This window comes from Entelurus aequoreus, linkage group LG04, assembly GCF_033978785.1.
Source record: "Entelurus aequoreus isolate RoL-2023_Sb linkage group LG04, RoL_Eaeq_v1.1, whole genome shotgun sequence".
Lineage (NCBI taxonomy): Eukaryota > Metazoa > Chordata > Actinopteri > Syngnathiformes > Syngnathidae > Entelurus > Entelurus aequoreus.
In genome coordinates, this window is record NC_084734.1 from 6,708,042 (window position 1) to 6,731,731 (window position 23,690).

The window sequence follows — 23,690 nt, forward strand, 5'->3', positions numbered from 1 at the left end:
CAGTGGGATCGACTCCTAGCTAGTACACCTGTCATAGTGGGCTCGACTCCTAGCTGGTACACCTGTCATAGTGGGCTCGACTCCTAGCTGGTACACCTGTCATAGTGGGCTCGATTCCTAGCTGGTACACATGTCATAGTGGGCTCGACTCCTAGGTGGTACACCTGTCATAGTGGGCTCGACTCCTAGCTGGTACACCTGTCATAGTGGGCTCGACTCCTAGCTGGTACACCTGTCACAGTGGGATCGACTCCTAGCTGGTACACCTGTCATAGTGGGCTCGACTCCTAGCTGGTCCACCTGTCATAGTGGAGTCAATTCCTAGCTGGCCACTTCATTAGGTACACCTGTCATAGTGGGCTCGACTCCTAGCTGGTACACCTGTCATAGTGGGCTCGACTCCAAGCTGGTCCACCTGTCATAGTGGGCTCGACTCCTAGCTGGTCCACCTGTCATAGTGGATTCAATTCCTAGCTGGCCACTTCATTAGGTACACCTGTCATAGTGGGCTCGACTCCTAGCTGGCCACTTAATTAGGTACACCTATCACAGTGGGGTCGATTCCTAGTTGGCCACTTCATTAGGTACACCTGTCACAGTGGGGTCGATTCCTAGCTGGCCACTTCATTAGGTACACCTGTCACAGTGGGCTCCACTCCTAGCTGGCCACTTCATTATGCACACCTGTCACAGTGGGGTCGACTCCTAGCTGGCCACTTCATTAGGTACAGGTGTCACAGTGGGGTCGACTCCTAGCTGGCCACTTCATTAAGTACACCTGTCATAGTGGGCTCGACTCCTAGCTGGCCACTTCATTAGGTACACCTGTCATAGTGGGCTCGACTCCTAGCTGGCCACTTCATTAGGTACACCTGTCACAGTGGGGTCGATTCCTATTTTGCCACTTCATTAGGTACACCTGTCACAGTGGGGTCGATTCCTAGCTGGCCACTTCATTAGGTACACCTGTCACTGTGGGGTCGACTCCCAGCTGGCCACTTCATTAGGTACAGGTGTCACAGTGGGGTCGATTCCAAGCTGGCCACTTCATTAGGTACAGGTGTCACAGCGGGGTCGATTCCAAGCTGGCCACTTCATTAGGTACACCTGTCACAGTGAGGTCGACTCCTAGCTGGCCACTTCATTAGGTACACCTGTCATAGTGGGCTCGACTCCTAGCTGGCCACTTCATTAGGTACACCTGTCACAGTGGGGTCGATTCCTATTTGGCCACTTCATTAGGTACACCTGTCACAGTGGGGTCGACTCCCAGCTGGCCACTTCATTAGGTACAGGTGTCACAGTGGGGTCGATTCCAAGCTGGCCACTTCATTAGGTACACCTGTCACAGTGGGGTCGATTCCCAGATGACCACTTCATTAGGTACACCTGTCACAGTGGGGTCGATTCCTAGCTGGCCACTTCATTAGGTACACCTGTCACAGTGGGCTTGACTCCTAGCTGGCCACTTCATTAAGTACACCTGTCACAGTGGGGTTGACTCCTAGCTGGCCATTTCATTAGGTACAGGTGTCACAGTGGGCTCGACTCCTAGCTGGCCACTTCATTAGGTACACCCGTCACAGTGGGGATCTAATTCCACGCGGACGTCAATCAATATTATCAAGATTGTGTTATCTTCCCGCGCTGCGTTTGTTTCTCGTCGCGACTCCAGCGAGCACTTCTGCACGATTGGACCTCATTTTGTTGTTTTCTTTCACAGTTCCCGCACTATTTTGTGGACGTCGTTCCAGATTCGGCGCTAAGTCGTGCGTATGCTTTTATAACAAGGCCTCCCTTCCGTGTTGTCACACCCACTCCCACAGTGGGTGACGACAACTTTTCTTGCGGAACATTTGTTTTGAGAACGACAATTGCCTTTAATGTAAATCCCCAAAGGTGTTTTGTGAGGGGTGCTTGAATGTAATGACTTCTTTGTTCTCTTGCTTCTACTTCTGAAATATCGGATTTCTACCTTCAAAAGTTGCTATTCCACTTTGTGAGTCCTTTGTTCTGCTGCGTTGTTGTGTTGTTGTGTCGCATTTGTGTGCAGAACCATCATCAGTGTTCACATTAAATGTACATAAGTCTGCTCTATAATGATGTATTCTATATTTGATTAAAGTTTATTCTCTTTCATGGACTGTGTGCTGACATCCAATCTTTGCACTTTTATGCCCAACTTTATCACTCACATTGTTATTGTTTCTAAAGAAGGATTTAAAAAGTAAGAGCGTGCAGGAAAGTCTGCTATTTGTCGTTTATTTACCTCCAGTGGACACACCTGCTTGTCCTGTCAAAAGCGATTACTTAATTAGCTGCTTGCGCGTGTGCTGACGACAGTGACTAATTGGAACATTCACACAATAGTGGAATGTTTTTTTTACACCAAAGCTCATCTATTTATTGTGTGAATGCTCCAAAGCTGTCAGATATATGGTTTTTCTTCTTCTTCTTCTTCTTCTCCAGATTTTGGTGCGCTCTACCTTCCACATGTTTCACCCGATTCAAACGGTTCCAACTTCAAACTGTTCAAGAATCGCGGGCTTTCCCTAGAAAAATTCCAAAAATTCCCAGATTTCCCAGAATTCCAGGTTTTCCGGGACATTTTTCCCATTCAAAAGGAAATGGCTATTTTTCAAACTTCCACCATTGCCACATTTTTCAACGGATTCAAACCATTTTACCTTTACCATATTTCACTTATTCTGGAAATTCTAACAAAAAAAAATTCAATCGAAAAAAAATTCCAGGAAGTCCCAGAATTCCTGTTTTTTCAAGCTCTTTTTTCACCCTTTTTTAGTTCCACCATCAAAACATTCCTCTAAATCAGGAAAACTAAAAAAAAGTTGTTTTTTTGAACTGGAAAAATTCCCGGTTTGCCCGAAATTCCAGGACCTCCGTGATATCATTTCTCAATTAAAAATGTTACTACTTCAACATTTCTCGAACGATTTTAAAAATTCCAACACCAACCATTCAGGACATTAATTTTTTTGCATTTTTCCAAAAATTCTTTCTTTTCCCAAAATCCCCAAATTTCCATGAAATTGCCATTGAAAAGAATGGGACATTTTTCAAAGTTCCACAAATCCCACATTTTTCATCTAATTCAAACTGTTCCAACTTCAAGATATTTAGCCTGTTCGGGAATCACTGGCTTTTCCTTGAAAAATAAAAAAAAATTGCAGATTTCCCAGAATTCCAGGTTTTCCGGGACATTTTTCCCATTCAAAAGGAAATGGCTATTTTTCAAACTTCCACCATTGCCACATTTTTTAACGGATTCAAACCATTCTACCTTTACCATATTTCACTTATTCTGGAAATTCTAACAAAAAAAAATTTCAATCGAAAAAAAATTCCAGGAAGTCCCAGAATTCCTGTTTTTTCAAACTCTTTTTTCACCCTTTTTTTGGCATCTACTCCGTCCACATTTTTCAACCCACTTCAACAGTTCCACCATCAAAACATTCCTCTTAATCAGGAAAACTAAAAAAAGTAGTTTTTTTGAACTGGAAAAATTCCCGGTTTGCCCGAAATTCCAGGACCTCCGTGATATCATTTCTCAATTAAAAATGTTACTACTTCAACATTTCTCGAACGGTTTTAAAAATTCCAACACCAACCATTCAGGACATTAATTTTTTTGCATTTTTTCAAAAATTCCCTCTTTTCCCAAAATTCCCAAATTTCCATGAAATTGTCATTGAAAAGAATGGGACATTTTTCAAAGTTCCACAAATCCAACATTTTTCATCTAATTCAAACGGTTCCAACTTCAAGATATTTAGCCTGTTCGGGAATCACTGGCTTTTCCTTGAAAAATTCAAAACATTTGCAGATTTCCCAGAATTCCAGGTTTTCCGGGACATTTTTCCCATTCAAAAAGAAATGGCTATTTTTCAAACTTCCACCATTGCCACATTTTTCAACGGATTCAAACCATTTTACCTTTACCATATTTCACTTATTCTGGAAATTCTAACAAAAAAAAATTTCAAACGAAAAAAAATTCCAGGAAGTCCCAGAATTCCTGTTTTTTCAAGCTCTTTTTTCACCCTTTTTTTTGGCATCTACTCCTTCCACATTTTTCAACCCACTTCAACAGTTCCACCATCAAAACATTCCTCTTAATCAGGAAAACTAAAAAAAGTTGTTTTTTTGAACTGGAAAAATTCCCGGTTTGCCCGAAATTCCAGGAACTCTGTGATACCATTTCTCAATTAAAAATGTTACTACTTCAACATTTCTCGAACGATTTTAAAAATTCCAACACCAACCATTCAGGACATTAATTTTTTTTGCATTTTTCCAAAAATTCCCTCTTTTCCCAAAATCCCCAAATTTCCATGAAATTGCCATTGAAAAGAATGGGACATTTTTCAAAGTTCCACAAATCCCACATTTTTCATCTAATTCAAACTGTTCCAACTTCAAGATATTTAGCCTGTTCGGGAATCACTGGCTTTTCCTTGAACAATTCAAAACATTTGCAGATTTCCCAGAATTCCAGGTTTTCCGGGACATTTTTCCCATTCAAAAGGAAATGGCTATTTTTCAAACTTCCACCATTGCCACATTTTTCAACGGATTCAAACCATTCTACCTTTACCATATTTTACTTATTCTGGAAATTCTAACAAAAAAAATTTCAATTGAAAAAAATTTCCAGGAAGCCCCAGAATTCCTGTTTTTTCAAACTCTTTTTTCACCCTTTTTTTGGCATTTACTCCGTCCACATTTTTCAACCCACTTCAACAGTTCCACCATCAAAACATTCCTCTTAATCAGGAAAACTAAAAAAAGTTGTTTTTTTTAACTGGAAAAATTCCCAGTTTGCCCGAAATTCCAGGACCTCCGTGATATCATTTCTCAATTAAAAATGTTACTACTTCAACATTTCTCGAACGATTTTAAAAATTCCAACACCAACCATTCAGGACATAAATGTTTTTGCATTTTTCCAAAAATTCCCTCTTTTCCCAAAATCCCCAAATTTCCATGAAATTGCCATTGAAAAGAATGGGACATTTTTCAAAGTTCCACAAATCCCACATTTTTCATCTAATTCAAAGTGTTCCAACTTCAAGATATTTAGCCTGTTCGGGAATCACTGGCTTTTCCTTGAAAAATTCCAAAAAATTGCAGATTCTCAGAATTCCAGGTTCTCTGGGACATTTTTCCCATTCGACATTAAATGGCCATTTTTCAAACTTCACCATTCCTTCATTTTTCAACTGATTCAAACCATTCCACCTTTAACATATTCCAATTATCCTGGACATTCAAACTAAAGAATATTTCAAGTGAAAAAAAATTCCAGGAAGTCCCAGAATTCCTGTTTTTTCAAACCCTTTTTTCAACCTTTTGTTTTTGGCAACTACTCCTTCCACATTGTTCAACCCACTTCAACCATTACACCATCAAAACATTCTTCTTAATCAGGAAAAATAAATACGTTGTTTTTTTAACTGGAACAATTCCCGGTTTGCCCGAAATTCCAGGAACTCCGTGATACCATTTCTCAATTAAAAATGATACTACTTCAACATTTCTCGACCGATTTTAAAAATTCCAACACCAACCATTCAGGACATACATTTTTTTGCATTTTTCCAAAAATTCCCTCTTTTCCCAAAATTCCCAAATTTCTATGAAATTGCCATTGAAAAGAATGGGATATTTTTCAAAGTTCCACGAATCCCACATTTTTCATCTAATTCAAACTGTTCCAACTTCAAGATATTTAGCCTGTTCGGGAATCACTGGCTTTTCCTTGAAAAATTTAAACAATTCCCAGATTTTCCAGAATTCCAGGTTTTCCGGGACATTTTTCCCATTCAAAATGAAATTACAATTATTTAATCTTCCACCATTTCCACATTTTTCAACTGATTCAAAACATTTTACCTCTAACATATTCCACTTGTCCTGGACATTCAAACTAAAAAATATTTCAAGTGAAAAAAAATTCCAGGAAGTCCCAGAATTCCTGTTTTTTCAACCCCTTTTTTCAACCTTTTTTTTTTGGCATCTACTCCTTCCACATTTTTCAACCCACTTCAACCGTTCCACCATCAAAACATTCCTCTTAATCAGGACAAAGAAATAAGTTGTTTTTTGAACTGGAACAATTTCCGGTTTTCCCAAAATTCCAGGACCTCCGTAATACCATTTCTCAATTAAAAATGTTACTACTTCAACATTTTTCGACCGATTTTAAAAATTCAAACACCAACCATTCAGAACAAAATTTTTTTTTGCATTTTCCCAAAAATTCCCTCTTTTCCCAAAATCCCCAAATTTCCATGAAATTGCCATTGAAAAGAATGGGACATTTTTCAAAGTTCCACAAATCCCACATTTTTTATCTAATTAAAACTGTTCCAACTTCAACATACTCAGCATGTTCAAGAATCACTGGCTTTCCCTTGAAAAATTCCAAAAATTTGCAGATTTCCCAGAATTCCAGATTTTCCGGGACATTTTTCCCATTCAAAATGGAATGGCCATTTTTCAAACGTCCACCATTGCCACATTTTTCAACTGATTCAAACCATTCCACCTTTAACATATTCCACTTATTCTGGACAACAAACAAGAAAAATTTCAACTGACACAAAATTCCAGAAAGTCCCAGAATTCCAATTTTTTCAAACCCTTTTTTCACTCTTTTTTTGGCAACTACTCCTTCCACATTTTTCAACCCACTTCAACCGTTACACCATCAAAACATTCCTCTTAATCAGAACAAAAAAAAAACGTTGTTTTTTTTTAACTGGAAAAATTCCCGGTTTGCCCGAAATTCCAGGAATTCCGTAATACCATTTCTCAATTAAAAATGTTACTACTTCAACATTTCTCGACCGATTTTAAAAATTCCAACACCAACCATTCAGGACATACATTTTTTTGAATTTTTCCAAAAATTCCCTCTCTTCCCAAAATTCCCAAATTTCCATTAAATTGCCATTGCAAAGAATGGGATATTTTTCAAAGTTCCACGAATCCCACATTTTTCATCTAATTCAAACAGTTCCAACTTCAAACTGTTCAGCCTGTTCAAGAATCGCTAGTTTTTCCTTGAAAAATTTAAAAAATTCCCAGATTTCCCAGAATTCCAGGTTTTCCGGGACATTTTTCCCATTCAAAATGAAATTACAATTATTTAATCTTCCACCATTTCCACATTTTTCAACTGATTCAAACCATTTTACCTTTAACATATTCCACTTGTCCTGGACATTCAAACTAAAAAATATTTCAAGTGAAAAAAAATTCCAGGAAGTCCCAGAATTCCTGTTTTTTCAACCCCTTTTTTCAACCTTTTTTTTTTGGCATCTACTCCTTCCACATTTTTCAACCCACTTCAACCGTTCCACCATCAAAACATTCCTCTTAATCAGGACAAAGAAATACGTTGTTTTTTGAACTGGAACAATTCCCGGTTTTCCCGAAATTCCAGGAATTCCGTAATACCTTTTCTCAATTAAAAATGTTACTACTTCAACATTTTTCGACCGATTTTAAAAATTCAAACACCAACCATTCAGAACAACACATTTTTTTTTGCATTTTCCCAAAAATTCCCTCTTTTCCCAAAATCCCCAAATTTCTATGAAATTGCCATTGAAAAGAATGGGACATTTTTCAAAGTTCCACAAATCCCACATTTTTCATCTAATTCAAACAGTTCCAACTTCAAACTGTTCAGCCTGTTCAAGAATCACTGGATTTCCCTTGAAAAATTTAAACAATTCCCAGATTTCCCAGAATTCCAGGTTTTCCGGGACATTCTTCCCATTCAAAATGAAATTACAATTATTTAATCTTCCACCATTTCCACATTTTTCAACTGATTCAAACCATTTTACCTTTAACATATTTCAATTGTCCTGGACATTCAAACTAAAAAATATTTCAAGTGAAAAAAAATTCCAGGAAGTCCCAGAATTCCTGTTTTTTCAACCCCTTTTTTCAACCTTTTTTTTTGGCATCTACTCCTTCCACATTTTTCAACCCACTTCAACCGTTCCACCATCAAAACATTCCTCTTAATCAGGACAAAGAAATAAGTTGTTTTTTGAACTGGAACAATTCCCGGTTTTCCCGAAATTCCAGGAATTCCGTAATACCATTTCTCAATTAAAAATGTTACTACTTCAACATTTTTCGACCGATTTTAAAAATTCAAACACCAACCATTCAGAACAACACATTTTTTTGCATTTTCCCAAAAATTCCCGCTTTTCCCAAAATCCCCAAATTTCCATGAAATTGCCATTGAAAAGAATGGGACATTTTTCAAAGTTCCACAAATCCCACATTTTTCATCTAATTCAAACAGTTCCAACTTCAAACTGTTCAGCCTGTTCAAGAATCGCTGGATTTCCCTTGAAAAATTTAAAACATTCCCAGATTTCCCAGAATTCCAGGTTTTCCGGGACATTTTTCCCATTCAAAATGTAATTACAATTATTTAATCTTCCACCATTTCCACATTTTTCAACTGATTCAAACCATTTTACCTTTAACATATTCCACTTATTCTGGAAAATAAACAAGAAAAATTTCAACTGATAAAAAATTCCAGAAAGTCCCAGAATTCCTATTTTTTCAAACCCTTTTTTCACCCTTTTTTTTTGGCAACTACTCCTTACACATTTTTCAACCCACTTCAACCGTAACACCATCAAAACATTCCTCTTAATCAGAACAAATAAAATATGTTTTTTTTTAATTGGAAAAATTCCCAGTTTGCCCGAAATTCCCGAAATTCCGTATTACCGTTTCTCAATTAAAAATGTTACTACTTCAACATTTCTCGACCGATTTAAAAAAATTCCAACACCAACCATTTAAACTCAGTGAGAAAATTCAAATTGTTTTGCATCCCCCCCAAAATTCCCTCTTTTCCCCAAATTCCCAAATTTCCATGAAATTGCCATTGAAAATAATGGGACATTTTTCAAAGTTCCACAAATCCCCCATTTTTCATTTAATTCAAACGCTTCCAACTTCAACATATTCAGCTTGTTCAGGAATGATGTGCTCCCTTTCAACAATTGTAAAAAAAAAATCCCAGATTTCCTAGAATTCTCAGTTTTCAGGGACATTTTCCCCATTCAAAATCAATTATCTATTTTCCACACTTCCACAATTCCCACATTTTTTTACCGATTCAAACCATTCCAACATCAACACATTCCCCTCATCCTGGACATTCAAACTAACACTTTCCCAAGTTCCAAACCAAATTCCGTTTTTCCTGGAAATTCAAACTCTTCAAACCATTCCAACATTCAAACTATTCTTACAGTCATACTACATTTTGTCAGCATTTCACTTCAACATTGGAGCATTCACACTTCATCTAGTTATCGATGATATTAATTTGTAAAATGCACACTAGTGTCACCCTTAATGTGTACGCCTGATTGTTTTAGTGGAATGAAGACAACTTTCAACTGAAAATAACACAATTTGTGTTTATGTTGTGGAGGTAATCGACCAAAAGTTGTGTAACACAATTCAAGCAGCAATGTTTATTCCTCATAATGTGTGTATGGAAAGAATATTTCAATGTTTTCTTTTGTGCACATGACAAACTAGTTGCATTTATCAACATTAATGGTGTCCAAAGTGCGGCTGATGGGCATTTCTGTGGTCTTTATTTTTAATCGTCCTTGCCTATTCTGCATATTTTGTACAATTGAGTTTGAGTTTGAGTTTATTTCGAACATGCAAGCATACAACATGATACATCACAATTTCCAGTTTACAATCTCTTCAACTAAAATAATTTTACTAGAAAAGTATATTTATGGAGGATTTTTGGGGGATTTTTTACTATTTTACAAAAAAATAGAAAAAAGCTCAGAAAATGTCACCATATGTGTCATTATTTCCATTTGAAGAAAGGGGGATATTTCCACCAGCCTCCCACTAAAAAAGTGTTTCGGTCACATCTATGACATCTTTGTGAAGCATCGCTAGAAGCCTGACTTTGTAGATGTGTTATGGATGTCAGCAGTTTTACATAGAATGCGTCCATCAAACAGACGACAGGTCAGAAGTGGCCCTAATTTAACAGAGCTTTGAACTATTTGCTTACAAGGAGCACACCAGGTGTCAAACATATTCAGGAAGGAGAATTCACTTTCCATTCATTAAAACTTATCAAAATGGCACTTTTTATTTCCAAAATGTGGTCTTCATCTTGCACGTGCGAAGGCTTACGTGCTTCTTTTCAGAGCACTTGACGTAGTTTATGCCTTCTGAGGTTCAACTTCTGCAACATTCACAGATTATTGACACACTTTTGGGATTTGGACTCCATTCATAGCTGTTGGAAAAAACCAACATGCAATATTTAATATCTGCATGGCACTGGTGAAGTCTGACCAGCAACGTTTATTGCATGTTGTTGCTATGTGTAATATGTCATAATCCTCATAATTACGACGTGTGTAGGATAGGAGATTTGCATAATTACCTGACACTCATTTGGTCCCATTGACTCCCCATATAACTTCTTTTAATTGATTCAAAAAAGCAAATAAAAAGTATTCATACATGTTAGACTTTTATGAGAGGAATCAGTGTTTCCCATAAACTGCCAAGATACCTGTGGCGGTGGGGGCGTGGCTTTGGGCGTGGTCACCATGACATCATCGAGTAATTTGCATAATTTACTACAATGATATGATTTTCTCTAAAAAGGCCCCAAAAATGTATACTTACTAATTAATAATAACAGTTTTGTTTTAAACGTCCATCTATCCATCCATCCATTTTACAATATAATTACAACACTTTATGTACATATTTATATACAGATTTGAACAATAAGTTATTCACTGAAATATATTTATTAATTGTGGTTCTTACAAAAAATATATATCTTATAAAATATAAAAGCTAAAATGTCTTTTAAAGCTCTGCCCCTTTAATTAGTGCATACTAAATAATTTAACTTTAGCCTACTATTACAACCAGAGATGTCCGATAATATCGGTCTGCCGATATTATCGGCCGATACATGTGTTAAAATGTAATATCGGAAATTATCGGTATCGGTTTTTTTATTATCAGTATCGTTTTTTAAATTTTTTAAAAAATTTTTTTAAATTTTTTTAATTAAATCCACATAAAAAAACACAAGATACACTTACAATTAGTGCACCAACCCAAAAAACCTCCCTCCCCCATTTACACTCATTCACACAAAAGGGTTGTTTCTTTCTGTTATTAATATTCTGCTTCCGACATTATATATCAATATATATCAATACAGTCTGCAAGGGATACAGTCCGTAAGCACACATGATTGTGCGTGCTGCTGGTCCACTAATAATACTAACCTTTAACACTTCATTTTACAAATTTTCATTAATTACTAGTTTCTATGTAACTGTTTTTATATTGTTTTACTTTCTTTTTTATTCAAGAAAATGTTTTTAATTTATTTATCTTATTTTATTTTATAAACATTTTTAAAAAGTACCTTATCTTCACCATACCTGGTTGTCCAAATTAGGCATAATAATGTGTTAATTCCACGACTGTATATATCGTTTGATATCGGTATCGGTTGATATCGGTATCGGTAATTAAAGAGTTGGACAATATCGGAATATCGGATATCGGCAAAAAGCCATTATCGGACATCCCTAACTACAACCATATTATTTACCAGCAACATAAAGTGAAACAGAGGCAGAGGTGTCCTGCCACAGTCAGTAACAAATAAACAGAAAACAGTAGTGGTCAAATACAAATAAGGCAACAAGAGAAGTATCCTACACTTCTCTTTTGTAAAGTAAATCTGAACAGCCTATATGGGCATCTACATCAACTATATGATTTGCCTGAGAAGTTGGACAGGACCAAAAAAAAAAAAAAAAAAAAAAATGTTTTATTTGTGGCGGACGTAATTCTTTCGTGGCGGGCCGCCACAAATAAATGAATGTGTGGGAAACACTGGGAATATATGACCAATAAAAATACATCTGTTCTTTCCACAAGTTATTGGCAGACATGTTGCCTTTTCATAGCAAACAACAATCATCAGTAGAAGTGAAACTAGCACTTATTGGATATTTAGCCTTAGATTGTTACTGTGCAATACTGCAGTAGAACACATGGATGGAGTTGTTGTGTACTTCCATGTTGCGACAGAAAGACGTCACAATAAAGGTTGTCAAAATGGGACTTTTATGCTGAAAAGGTAAACAACACATTCCCACTTCCTGTCAAGTCTTTCTGAAAGGTGATGATTGTCCGTATTACAAAGTGGGGCCAACCCTCCGCCACGCCCTTCCTCCCAGCTCATGCCTTAAACCCCCCCCTACACTGCCATCTTTACTTGGGCGGCGTGCTCTCTGCCTAGCAACCGGGCCTAGCAACCGGGCAGCCATTTTGGGCCTGACGTCAAGCTAATATCAAATAATAAAGCCGTTTCATCTCGGCTCTCTCGCACCCTCAGCAGGGTAGTTTTTCTTTTTTTTCCCAGCCCCAGCTGCGCGTCGGCGGGTTGGGGGGGGGGATTTGATTGGTCACAGCGGGTTTTTCTGGTATTTTCTGCACCATCACAGCGGCGTAACGTGCTGATGCGGGCCTTTGAGTCTAAAGTGGCGGCCATGTTGACCAGGTGTCTAATCGTCCAGACGTCGACGCTGATGCGGCCCCGACCTGCCTCGCCTTTCACCCGCCCCTTTAAGCCCCGCCCCCTTTCTGCCCCCAACCCCCCCCCCAACCGCCGCCCCATGTTGTGCCCATTCATGGGAGCGCCATCGCCCCGCTCTTTGTACAGTTCATGTTGTTATTTCCCCACGTCGGCGCTACAATAACTAGCGGGCGATGGAAAGGCCTAGAAGGACGAGACAAAACGGGATAAAAGGAGGGCGTGCGTAGCTCACGTCGGGCGCTCTGTGGTTAAGGTAATCTTTTTTTTTTTGTGTGTGTGTGTGTCTAAGCCTCTCAGTTGTGTGACGAAGTGATGGTCCGTCCACCTTTGTTTCGCTTTTTCCTTCCTGGAATGTTGTAACTCTGACGGAAGAGCAGAAATGTCCACTGCGGTGGACGTTGCTTCTGAGGGCGATGAACGCATTTCCCTCAAATATGCGAAGAGAGACTTCCCGTTATTGTCAGGCTGCGTTCGTGGAATAAAAACTCTCTTGGGGCAGCACGGTGGTACAGGGGTTAGTGCGTGTGCCTCACGATACAATGGTCCTATGTTCAATCCCGGGCTCGGGATCTTTCTGTGTGGAGTTTGCATGTTCTCACCCGTGACTACGTGGGTTCTACTCCGGCTTCCTCCCACCTCCAAAGACATGCACCTGGGGATAGGCCCCTCCCACCTCCAAAGACATGCACCTGGGGATAGGCCCCTCCCACCTCCAAAGACATGCACCTGGAGATAGGCCCCTCCCACCTCCAAAGACATGCACCTGGGGATAGGCCCCTCCCACTTCCAACGACATGCACCTGGGGATAGGCTGCTCTCACCTCCAAAGACATGCACCTGGGGATAGGCCCCTCCCACCTCCAACGACACGCACCTGGGGATAGGCCCCTCCCACCTCCAACGACACGCACCTGGGGATAGGCCCCTCCCACCTCCAACGACATGCACCTGGGGATAGGCTGCTCTCACCTCCAAAGACATGCACCTGGGGATAGGCCCCTCCCACCTCCAACGACATGCACCTGGGGATAGGCCCCTCCCACCTCCAAAGACACACACCTGGGGATAGGCCCCTCCCACCTCCAACGACATGCACCTGGGGATAGGCCGCTCCCACCTCCAACGACATGCACCTGGGGATAGGCCCCTCCCACCTCCAACGACACGCACCTGGGGATAGGCCCCTCCCACCTCCAACGACATGCACCTGGGGATAGGTTGATTGGCAACACTAAAATGGTCCCTAGTGTGTGAATGTTGTCTATCTGTATTGGCCCTGCGTTGAGCTGGCGACTTGTCCAGGGTGTACCCCGCCTTCCGCCCGAATGCAGCTGAGATAGGCTTTAGCACCCCCCCGCGACCCCGAAAGGGACAAGCGGTAGAAAATGGATGCATGGATGGCTGCCACCTCTATAGCACGGCTTTTTCTCTATGACTCTCTGGTCTTTAAGTCCGGTTTCTTTCATACAGCGTGTTCATACCTTTTGGGACGACACGTGGACTTCCGAGGGGTTGACTGGCACCTGTGTCACGGCTTGTATCGCTCTCACTGGCACTTTGAGGAGAGGGGCAGGAAAACAACCCGAGAAAGGAAAAGTTTTGTCTGAGGAGACCAACAGAAAAATGAAAAAGGGAGGGTACCTGGAGAAAAGGACAGTCAGGGATCAACATTGTCCTTGCTCTTACTCAGTAGAAATTCCGAATAGGAACTCGGAAATTCCGACTTCCCGTACAAATGTAATGCACCAAAAATCTAACAACAGAATCGATCCCAGTACTTTTATTAAACAAAAGATTAGTCGAGTGATATTGAGGATTTTCTGTTGTCCGCGTTCCCAGACATATGAACTATGGTGCTCCAGACATCCTTCTACAGGACACAACTTGTAAAAGCATGGAGGTCTACAACTTCTTTGTGTGTGTCTGGGTCAAGGACATTGGTATCAAGACTCTCCCGGATAAATATGTATCGTTTTTGCTCGGGTAAGGTTGCATTTCATGATTTAACTTTGCGTCTTTCGAGGACGCTTCCTTGTAAACAAACTGCGAGTAACACTCGATAGCCTTGACTCAATGTTTTCTTTGTCATTTTCCCATCATGTTAACCCTCATGAAGATAATCGGAGTCAACACTGATGACCCGGAGATTTGGGAAAGACGACGGAGACGTGATCACGGCTGAATGACCGCATGGCCCCGGTAAGTTTCAGCCATGTTGCCTTGTTGTTGTTGTTGTTGTTACACACGTCGTTACGAGTATACGTGTTTTTCCCAGTCTTTATCAAAATATAACTATAGATGTCAACATTGTGTACGTGCTGAAATATTCATTTATGATTGTTTATCAAAATATAACTATAGATGTCAACATTGTGTATGTGCTGAAAGATTCATTTATGATTGTTTATCAAAATATAACTGTAGATGTCAACATTGTGTAGGTGCTGAAAGATTCATTTATGATTGTTTATCAAAATATAACTGTAGATGTCAACATTGTGTACGTGCTGAAATATTCATTTATGATTGTTTATCAAAATATAACTAGATGTCAACATTGTGTACGTGCTGAAAGATTCATTTATTATTGTTTATCAAAATATAACTATAGATGTCAACATTGTGTATGTGCTGAAAGATTCATTTATGATTGTTTATCAAAATATAACTATAGATGTCAACATTGTGTATGTGCTGAAAGATTCATTTATGATTGTTTATCAAAATATAACTATAGATGTCAACATTGTGTATGTGCTGAAAGATTCATTTATGATTGTTTATCAACATATAACTATAGATGTCAACATTGTGTACGTGCTGAAAGATTCATTTATGATTGTTTATCAAAATATAACTATAGATGTCAACATTGTGTACGTGCTGAAATATTCATTTATGATTGTTTATCAAAATTTAACTATAGATGTCAACATTGTGTATGTGCTGAAATATTAATTAATGATTGTTTATCAAAATATAACTATAGATGTCAACATTGTGTATGTGCTGAAAGATTCATTTATGATTGTTTATCAAAATATAACTATAGATGTCAACATTGTGTAAGTGCTGAAAGATTCATTTATGATTGTTTATCAAAATATAACTATAGATGTCAACATTGTGTACATGCTGAAAGATTCATTTATGATTGTTTATCAAAATATAACTATAGATGTCAACATTGTGTATGTGCTGAAAGGTTCATTTATGATTGTTTATCAAAATATAACTATAGATGTCAACATTGTGTATGTGCTGAAAGATCAATTTATGATTGTTTATCAAAATATAACTATAGATGTCAACATTGTGTATGTGCTGAAAGATTCATTTATGATTGTTTATCAAAATATAACTATAGATGTCAACATTGTGTACGTGCTGAAATATTCATTTATGATTGTTTATCAAAATATAACTATAGATGTCAACATTGTGTATGTGCTGAAAGATTCATTTATGATTGTTTATCAAAATATAACTATAGATGTCAACATTGTGTATGTGCTGAAAGATTCATTTATGATTGTTTATCAAAATATAACTATAGATGTCAACATTGTGTATGTGCTGAAAGATTCATTTATGATTGTTTATCAAAATATAACTATAGATGTCAACATTGTGTATGTGCTGAAAGATTCATTTATGATTGTTTATCAAAATATAACTATAGATGTCAACATTGTGTATGTGCTGAAAGATTCATGTATGATTGTTTATCAAAATATAACTATAGATGTCAACATTGTGTATGTGCTGAAAGATTAATTTATGATTGTTTATCATAATATAACTATAGATGTCAACATTGTGTATGCACTGAAATATTCATTTATGATTGTTTATCATAAATGAATGCACAAGTCTTGTGCTGAAAGATATAAACATCCCATCCGTCGGCATCGCAGTGAAAGCGATCAGTTTACAGTATTGATTGTTTTATTATGTTCGTAGTTTGTATTTCTTGTTTAGCACTTAGCAATACTGCTACATAAAGCTTACTGTTTCACTGAAACTGGATCTGTTCAGCACTCAGCTTCTAAAACTTGTAGATCGTCCTCCTTATATCCAGGCTAAAAAAATAGAAGGTCCTGGGTTATCATTTGTTCCGAATAAGTAGTTGTTGGCTCTCATGAAGTCTGCATGATTAGTAGTGTTGTTGTTTTTGAAAGAAATAACAAACGTTGTTATGTGTCAGCATTAATGGTGCCCTCACAGATGTGTAAGTTACCCATGTCTTGGCCACTAATACACCCCCATACCATCACACATGCTGACTTCTACACTTTCACCCTAGAACAGTCCAGGTGGTTCTGAGCTCGGGCCCAGCGAAGCGTTTCTGGGTGTTGTTGATAAACGGCTAGTCGAGTTTTAACTTGCACTTACAGATGTAGCGACCAATTGTAGTTACTGACAGTGGTTTTCTGAAGTGTTCCTGAGCCCATGTGGTGATATCCTTTACACAGTAGTGACCTTGCCGCTTACGTGCAGGGATTTCTCCAGATTCTCCGAACCTTTTGATGATATTACGGAGCGTAGATTGTGAAATCCCTAAATTCCTTGCAATAGCTGCTTGAGAAAGGTTGTTCTTAAACTGTTCAACAATTTGCTCAGGCATTTGTTGACAAAGTGGTGACCCTCGCCCCGTCCTTGTTTGTGAACGACTGAGCATTTCATGGAAGCTGCTTTTATACCCAATCATGGCCCCCCACCTGTTCCCAATTTGCCCGTTCACCTGTGGGATGTTCCAAATAAGTCTTTTGATTAGCATTCCTCAACTTCCTCGCTCTTTTTTGCCACCTGTGCCAGCTTTTTTGACACGTGTTCCAGGCATCAAATTCCAAATGAGCTAATCTTTGCAAAAAATAACATGAAATATCTTGTCTTTGCGGTCTATTCAATTGAATATAAGTTGAAAAGGATTTGTTGTATTATTTTTTTATTTACCATTTACACAACGTGACAATTTCACTGCTTTTAGGTTGTGTACTTGTTAAATAAAACCCCTTGTTGAAAAAATTGTTTGCAAACCACTGCTCTAGATTGCCTATAAACTTAAGAAAGTTACGAACAAATGCAAATGTTTCATGTTTGGATAGAAAACCTCCCTCTCAGTTACCTTCTTGCAACCATCGAGAGCATCCATGACATCATTTTGGTGCGCTTGGATGTTTTGCAGGGTGAAAAACCCCCCCCAAAAAGTCAACTATGGGTGTGAAAGAGATGCATTTCAGACATATGAAAGAGGTGTGTGACCATGAAGGTCTTCTCAAAGCCTGGTGAACACTCGTCTCCCTCAAGCCATGATAGCACGTTCTCCCCAACACCCGGCAGCCAATGAGCAGCGGCCTGGCAGTGGAAAAGGCCGCCCCTTCTCATTTCTAATGCATGTTTGTCTTTTGAAGCAACACACTTGGCCCCTGTGGATGCTTCTTTTTGCTCCTTTCTTCCCCGCGCTGCTATCTTATTTTCCTCCTTCTCGACAGTGTGCGACTTTGCTGCTAAATCCACCACACTGGTCTTTCTGTGAGCTCCCCCACTTGACGTGTTGTCCACGATTCATCACAACACTCATATAAACAAGTCACACGGAAGGCTTCGGGTCGGGATTGACGGCCAGCGGAAAGAATAAAACAAATGCGAAAAAAGCTCATATTATTGAAACGTTTCAATAATGGGATCATGGTAATGTTTTATTTGTTCACGTCACAACACGCTTAGCATGGTTATGTTTGCGCAACTCAACATATTTTGGTACCGAACCCTAGAGAGAATAGAGCATGTTATGGAACACAAACATGTTAAAAGTACATACAAAATTGGATTTAGGAATATCATTGCTTCTTGAACAGGGTTTGTGTATAGAAAAGTTTGTATATTGAAGGACATTTCTCTATAACAGGGGTCACCAACGCGGTGCCCGCGGGCACCAGGTAGCCCGTAAGGACCAGATGAGTAGCCCGCCGGCCTGTTCTAAAAATAGCTCAAATAGCAGCACTTACCAGTGAGCTGCCTCTATTTTTTAAATTGTATTTATTTACTAGCAAGCTGGTCTCGCTTTGCAAAACATTTTTAATTCTAAGAGAGACAAAACTCAAATAGAATTTGAAAATCCAAGAAAATATTTTAAAGACTTGGTCTTCACTTGTTTAAATAAATTCATGAATTTTTTGACTTTGCTTCTTATAACTTTCAGAAAGACAAATTTAGAGAAAAAATACAACCTTAAAAATGATTTTAGGATTTTTAAACACATATACCTTTTTACCTTTTAAATTCCTTCCTCTTCTTTCCTGACAATTTAAATCAATGTTCAAGTAAGTTAATTTTTTTTTATTGTAAAGAATAATAAATAAGTTGTAATTTAATTCTTCATTTTAGCTTCTTTTTTTTCGACAAAGAATATTTGTGAAATATTTCTTCAAACTTTTTATCATTAAAATTCCAAAAAATTATTCTGGCAAATCTAGAAAATCTGTAGAATCAAATTTAAATCTTATTTCAAAGTCTTTTGAATTTCTTTAAAAAATTTTGTTCTGGAAAATCTAGAAGAAATAATGATTTGTCTTTGTTAGAAATATAGCTTGGTCCAATTTGTTGTATATTCTAACAAAGTGCAGATTGGATTTTAACCTATTTAAAACATGTCATCAAAATCCTAAAATTAATCTTAATCAGGAAAAATTACTAATGACGTTCCATAAATTATTTGTTATAGTTTCTGTCTTCTTTTTTTGGGTTGAATTTAGAATTTTAAAGATTCGAAATTGAAGATAAACTATGTTTCAAAATTTAATGGTCATTTTTTTTCGTGTTTTCTCCTCTTTTAAACCGTTCAATTAAGTGTAAATATCATTAATTATTAATAATAACATAGAGTTAAAGGTAAATTGAGCAAATTGTCTATTTCTGGCAATTTATTTAAGTGTGTATCAAACTGGTAGCCCTTCGCATTAATCAGTACCCAAGAAGTAGCTCTTGGTTTCAAAAAGGTTGGTGACCCCTGCTCTATAACAAGGTTATTCAACTACATCATGTAAGAGTCCAAGGTATCAGGGGCCGGGCATCAAAATGTGGATGTTTGGTCAGAAAGTGCCTCCACAGGTTATATTTCTTTGAGACCGTGTTTACTTATTTACAAAGTGAACACATTGCTGCACACGCTGCTTGTTCCCAGCGCGCGCAGCTCGGCAGATAGTTGACAGCATTAAAAAACAGAAGCTGCAGAAGCTTTGTTGAGGATTGATGTTCCTTCTTATGAATTATTTTTTATTTTTTACACTTCTTCCTTCATTTGGGTTGGTAAGACTATAATAATAATAATAATAATAATGGATTCGATTTATATCGCGCTTTTCTATTGTTAAATACTCAAAGCGCTCACAGAGAAGTGGGAACCCATCATTCATTCACACCTGGTGGTGGTAAGCTACATTTGTAGCCACAGCTGCCCTGGGGTAGACTGACGGAAGCGTGGCTGCCAGTTTGCGCCTACGGCCCCTCCGACCACCACCTACCATTCATTCATCATTCATTTCACCGGTGTGAGCGGCACCGGGGGCAAAGGGTGAAGTGTCCTGCCCAAGGACACAACGGCAGCGATTTTTGGATGGTAAGAGGCGGGGAGCGAACCTGCAACCCTCAGGTTTCTGGCACGGTTGCTCTACCCACTACGCCACGCCGTTCAAAGACTAGAAAATAGAAACGTACAATAAACATTACAAAAGTAAAACGTCCATTGTGTATTTTACGTAAATAAAATACGTTTTGTGTTAATAATTTCACACAATAAACTACGTATGTTTACACATATATTAAATTAAACAACATTGACAGCGAACCCTGCACACAATAAATATGTCTCAACACAATTAAACTTCCTCTACTGGTCAAATTTAGCGCTACATATGCCCTCACTCCTCCTAATATTTTTCAAAGGCAGCATAGTATTGTTTTTAATTCATTAGCATCTGTATACAGAGTTGCAATGATACAGGTAACCCCACGCTACGGTCTGTACCTCGGTTTTAGGGTTGGGATGTAACGGTAAACGATATAATGATAATCCGCGGTAAAATTCCTGACGGTTAGTAACACTGTTTAAATTCTGAAGTACCGAAAAACCGTTATTTATTGACAAATAACCATAAAACTTTGCTGTCTCAAAACTATCACGTTTCATTGGCGACAATTTAGGACGGTTGACCAAATCTCCGGCGTTTGAGGTCCGATCATAAACAAAAAAGGGATGGCAGTGATCGCGATCCAGGAGGCTTTCAAAGCGCCGCGTAATCGCCAGTGTTTAATTTTTTATCTGTGGCAGTATGCATGGCGAAGGCGGCGGCGTAATCGGGGCCTGTGAAGTCCACATCTGAAGGAAGGATTCTGTTCCGGATCCCGTCCCCTCTTGAAGTGGCTCCATTTGCCGAGGGGGTTAGAATCGTGGCAAACAGAACGCGAGCCTGCGCCGGATTGGTGTGCACCTGACATGATTCTGGATGTGCTTTAGCGCTTGAGTCCCCCCCCCCCCCCCAAGGGACTGACTCAACATTGATGGATGTAGAGTGGCGAGGGTGAAGGGAATCCCCCCCCCACCCAGCCGGTACTAAACCTCAGGAATTCCCCTTGGGCCTTTTCAATTACAGTTTGACCAAGCTCTGCACTGTGATGATGTGTTGCTTTAGGGAAGTGACATTAATGAAGAGGACAAATGTGGTGTTGTCCCTAAAGACCATGGCGCTGCCACAAAGGGACTTTAATAGTGGGGGGAGAAATTCACGCCAACCTATTGTCATTGATAACATAAGCCACGGCGGGCCGCTGTGTCTTTAGGATTCAAGTTAAAGAACTATTGACGCAAGTCCTTCCAACGCTGGCCGTCGGCTAAATGGAGCGCGGAGAGTGTGGGAGCCAGTAATTAAACCGCTTTGAGGAGACCAGGTGACGGATTTCAGGCAAGTGGGAGACTCTGCGGCAATCAATGGCGCAGCCTGGCGTCGTGTCGGACATATGCTAATGGGAGGACGCCATCGGTTTGCATGTGAACCTGGAGCTTCTTTTCTGCTACGACCAGAAGAAGTCACAAAGTCTGACACTTAACTTTTATTGCAAATCTTGTGCTAACAAGTTCAATTCCGACACATCATTTTTCCCGTGCACACACGTCTTTTTCTCCGTCAAACCTCTTTCAGGCACGGTATATTTACAAACATTTGGGACCTCTGAACGTGACCATACGGATAAACACCAGTGAACCTGAAGCTTCTTTTCCGCTGCTTGCTATTGCAGGGTTTCACTTGGAAAAACCACGTACTACAAATACTACGTCTACTACGCATTCCTAGCTGCCGAGCTGACATCGTGTGAGCGTCGACATCTCTGTGCTATTGTCACATGTTGCCGTAGTCTAAAGCCGGGTGTATACACTCGCCTCACGTAACTTACCGTCTGCCCCTGCGTAGCCTCCCAGAAGGCTTATGTGCATCTCCCACAAGTCCTAGAACGCAGAGCTGTGATTGGTCAGTTTTTGCCAAGGAGGGTGCCTACACACAGGCCAGCAGACTTTGTGCTTGAAATGCACCGAATATTCAATTAAATCAAAAAGTGACCAGAAGAAGTCACAAAGTCTGACACTTAACTTTTATTGCAAATCTTGTGCTAACAACAAGTTCAATTCCGACACATCATTTTTCCCGTGCACACACGTCTTTTTCTCCGTCAAACCTCTTTCAGGCACGGTATATTTACAAACATGTGTGACCTCTGAACGTGACCATATGGATAAACACCAGTGAACCTGAAGCTTATATTCCGCTGCTTGCTATTATTGCAGGGTTTCACTTGGCAAAACCACGTACTACAGGTACTAGGTCTACTCCGCATTCCAAGCTGTCGAGCTGACATCGTGTGAGCGTCGACATCTCTGTGCTATTGTCACATGTTGTATACACTCGCGTCACGTAACTTAACCGTCTTCCCCCTTCCCCTGCGTAGCCTCCCGGAAGGCTTACGTGCATCTCCCACAAGTCCTAGAACGCAGAGCTGTGATTGGTCAGTTTTTGCCAAGGAGGGTGCCTACACACAGGCCAGCAGACTTTGTGCTTGAAATGCACCGAATATTCAATTAAATCAAAAAGTGACCAGAAGAAGTCACAAAGTCTGACGCTTAACTTTTATTGCAAATCTTGTGCTAACAAGTTAAATTCAGACACATATTATTTCCTCTCACACACACCACTTCTCGTTTTCCGTCAAACCTCTTTCAGGCACGGTATATTTACAAACATTTGTGACCTCTGAACGTGACCATACGGATAAACACCAGTGAACCCGAAGCTTCTTTTCCGCTGCTTGCTATTGCAGGGTTTCACTTGGAAAAACCACGTACTACAAATACTACGTCTACTACGCATTCCTAGCTGCCGAGCTGACATCGTGTGAGCGTCGACATCTATCTCTGTGCTATTGTCACATGTTGCCGTAGTCTAAAGCCGGGTGTATACACTCGCGTCATGTAACTTACCGTCTTCCCCCTTCCCCTGCGTAGCCTCCCGGAAGGCTTATGTGCATCTCCCACAAGTCCTAGAACGCAGAGCTGTGATTGGTCAGTTTTTGCCAAGGAGGGTGCCTACACACAGGCCAGCAGACTTTGTGCTTGAAATGCACCGAATATTCAATGAAATCAGAAAGTGACCAGAAGAAGTCACAAAGTCTGACACTTAACTTTTATTGCAAATCTTGTGCTAACAACAAGTTCAATTCCGACACATATTATTTACCGTGCACACACGTCTTTTTCTCTCACACACACCACTTCTCGTTCTCCATCAAACCTCTTTCAGGCACGGTATATTTACAAACATTTGTGACCTCTGAACGTGACCATACAGATAAACACCAGTGAACCTGAAGCTTATATTACGCTACTCGCTATTGCAGGGTTTCACTTGGCAAAACCACGTACTACAGGTACTACGTCTACTCTGCATTC

The 23,690-nt window shown here is 39.4% G+C and overlaps 1 long non-coding RNA gene across 1 annotated transcript in view; it reads left to right on the forward strand.

Annotated features, from left to right (window-relative positions):
* The first annotated feature begins 12,900 nt into the window (after window positions 1–12,900).
* LOC133647717 (uncharacterized) overlaps window positions 12,901–23,690 on the forward strand; it is a 35,125-nt gene continuing 24,335 nt past the window's right edge. The window contains exons 1-2 of the long non-coding RNA XR_009825752.1: window positions 12,901–12,944; window positions 14,808–14,890. This is a non-coding gene — a long non-coding RNA (uncharacterized LOC133647717). The remainder of the gene's footprint in view (window positions 12,945–14,807; window positions 14,891–23,690) is intronic.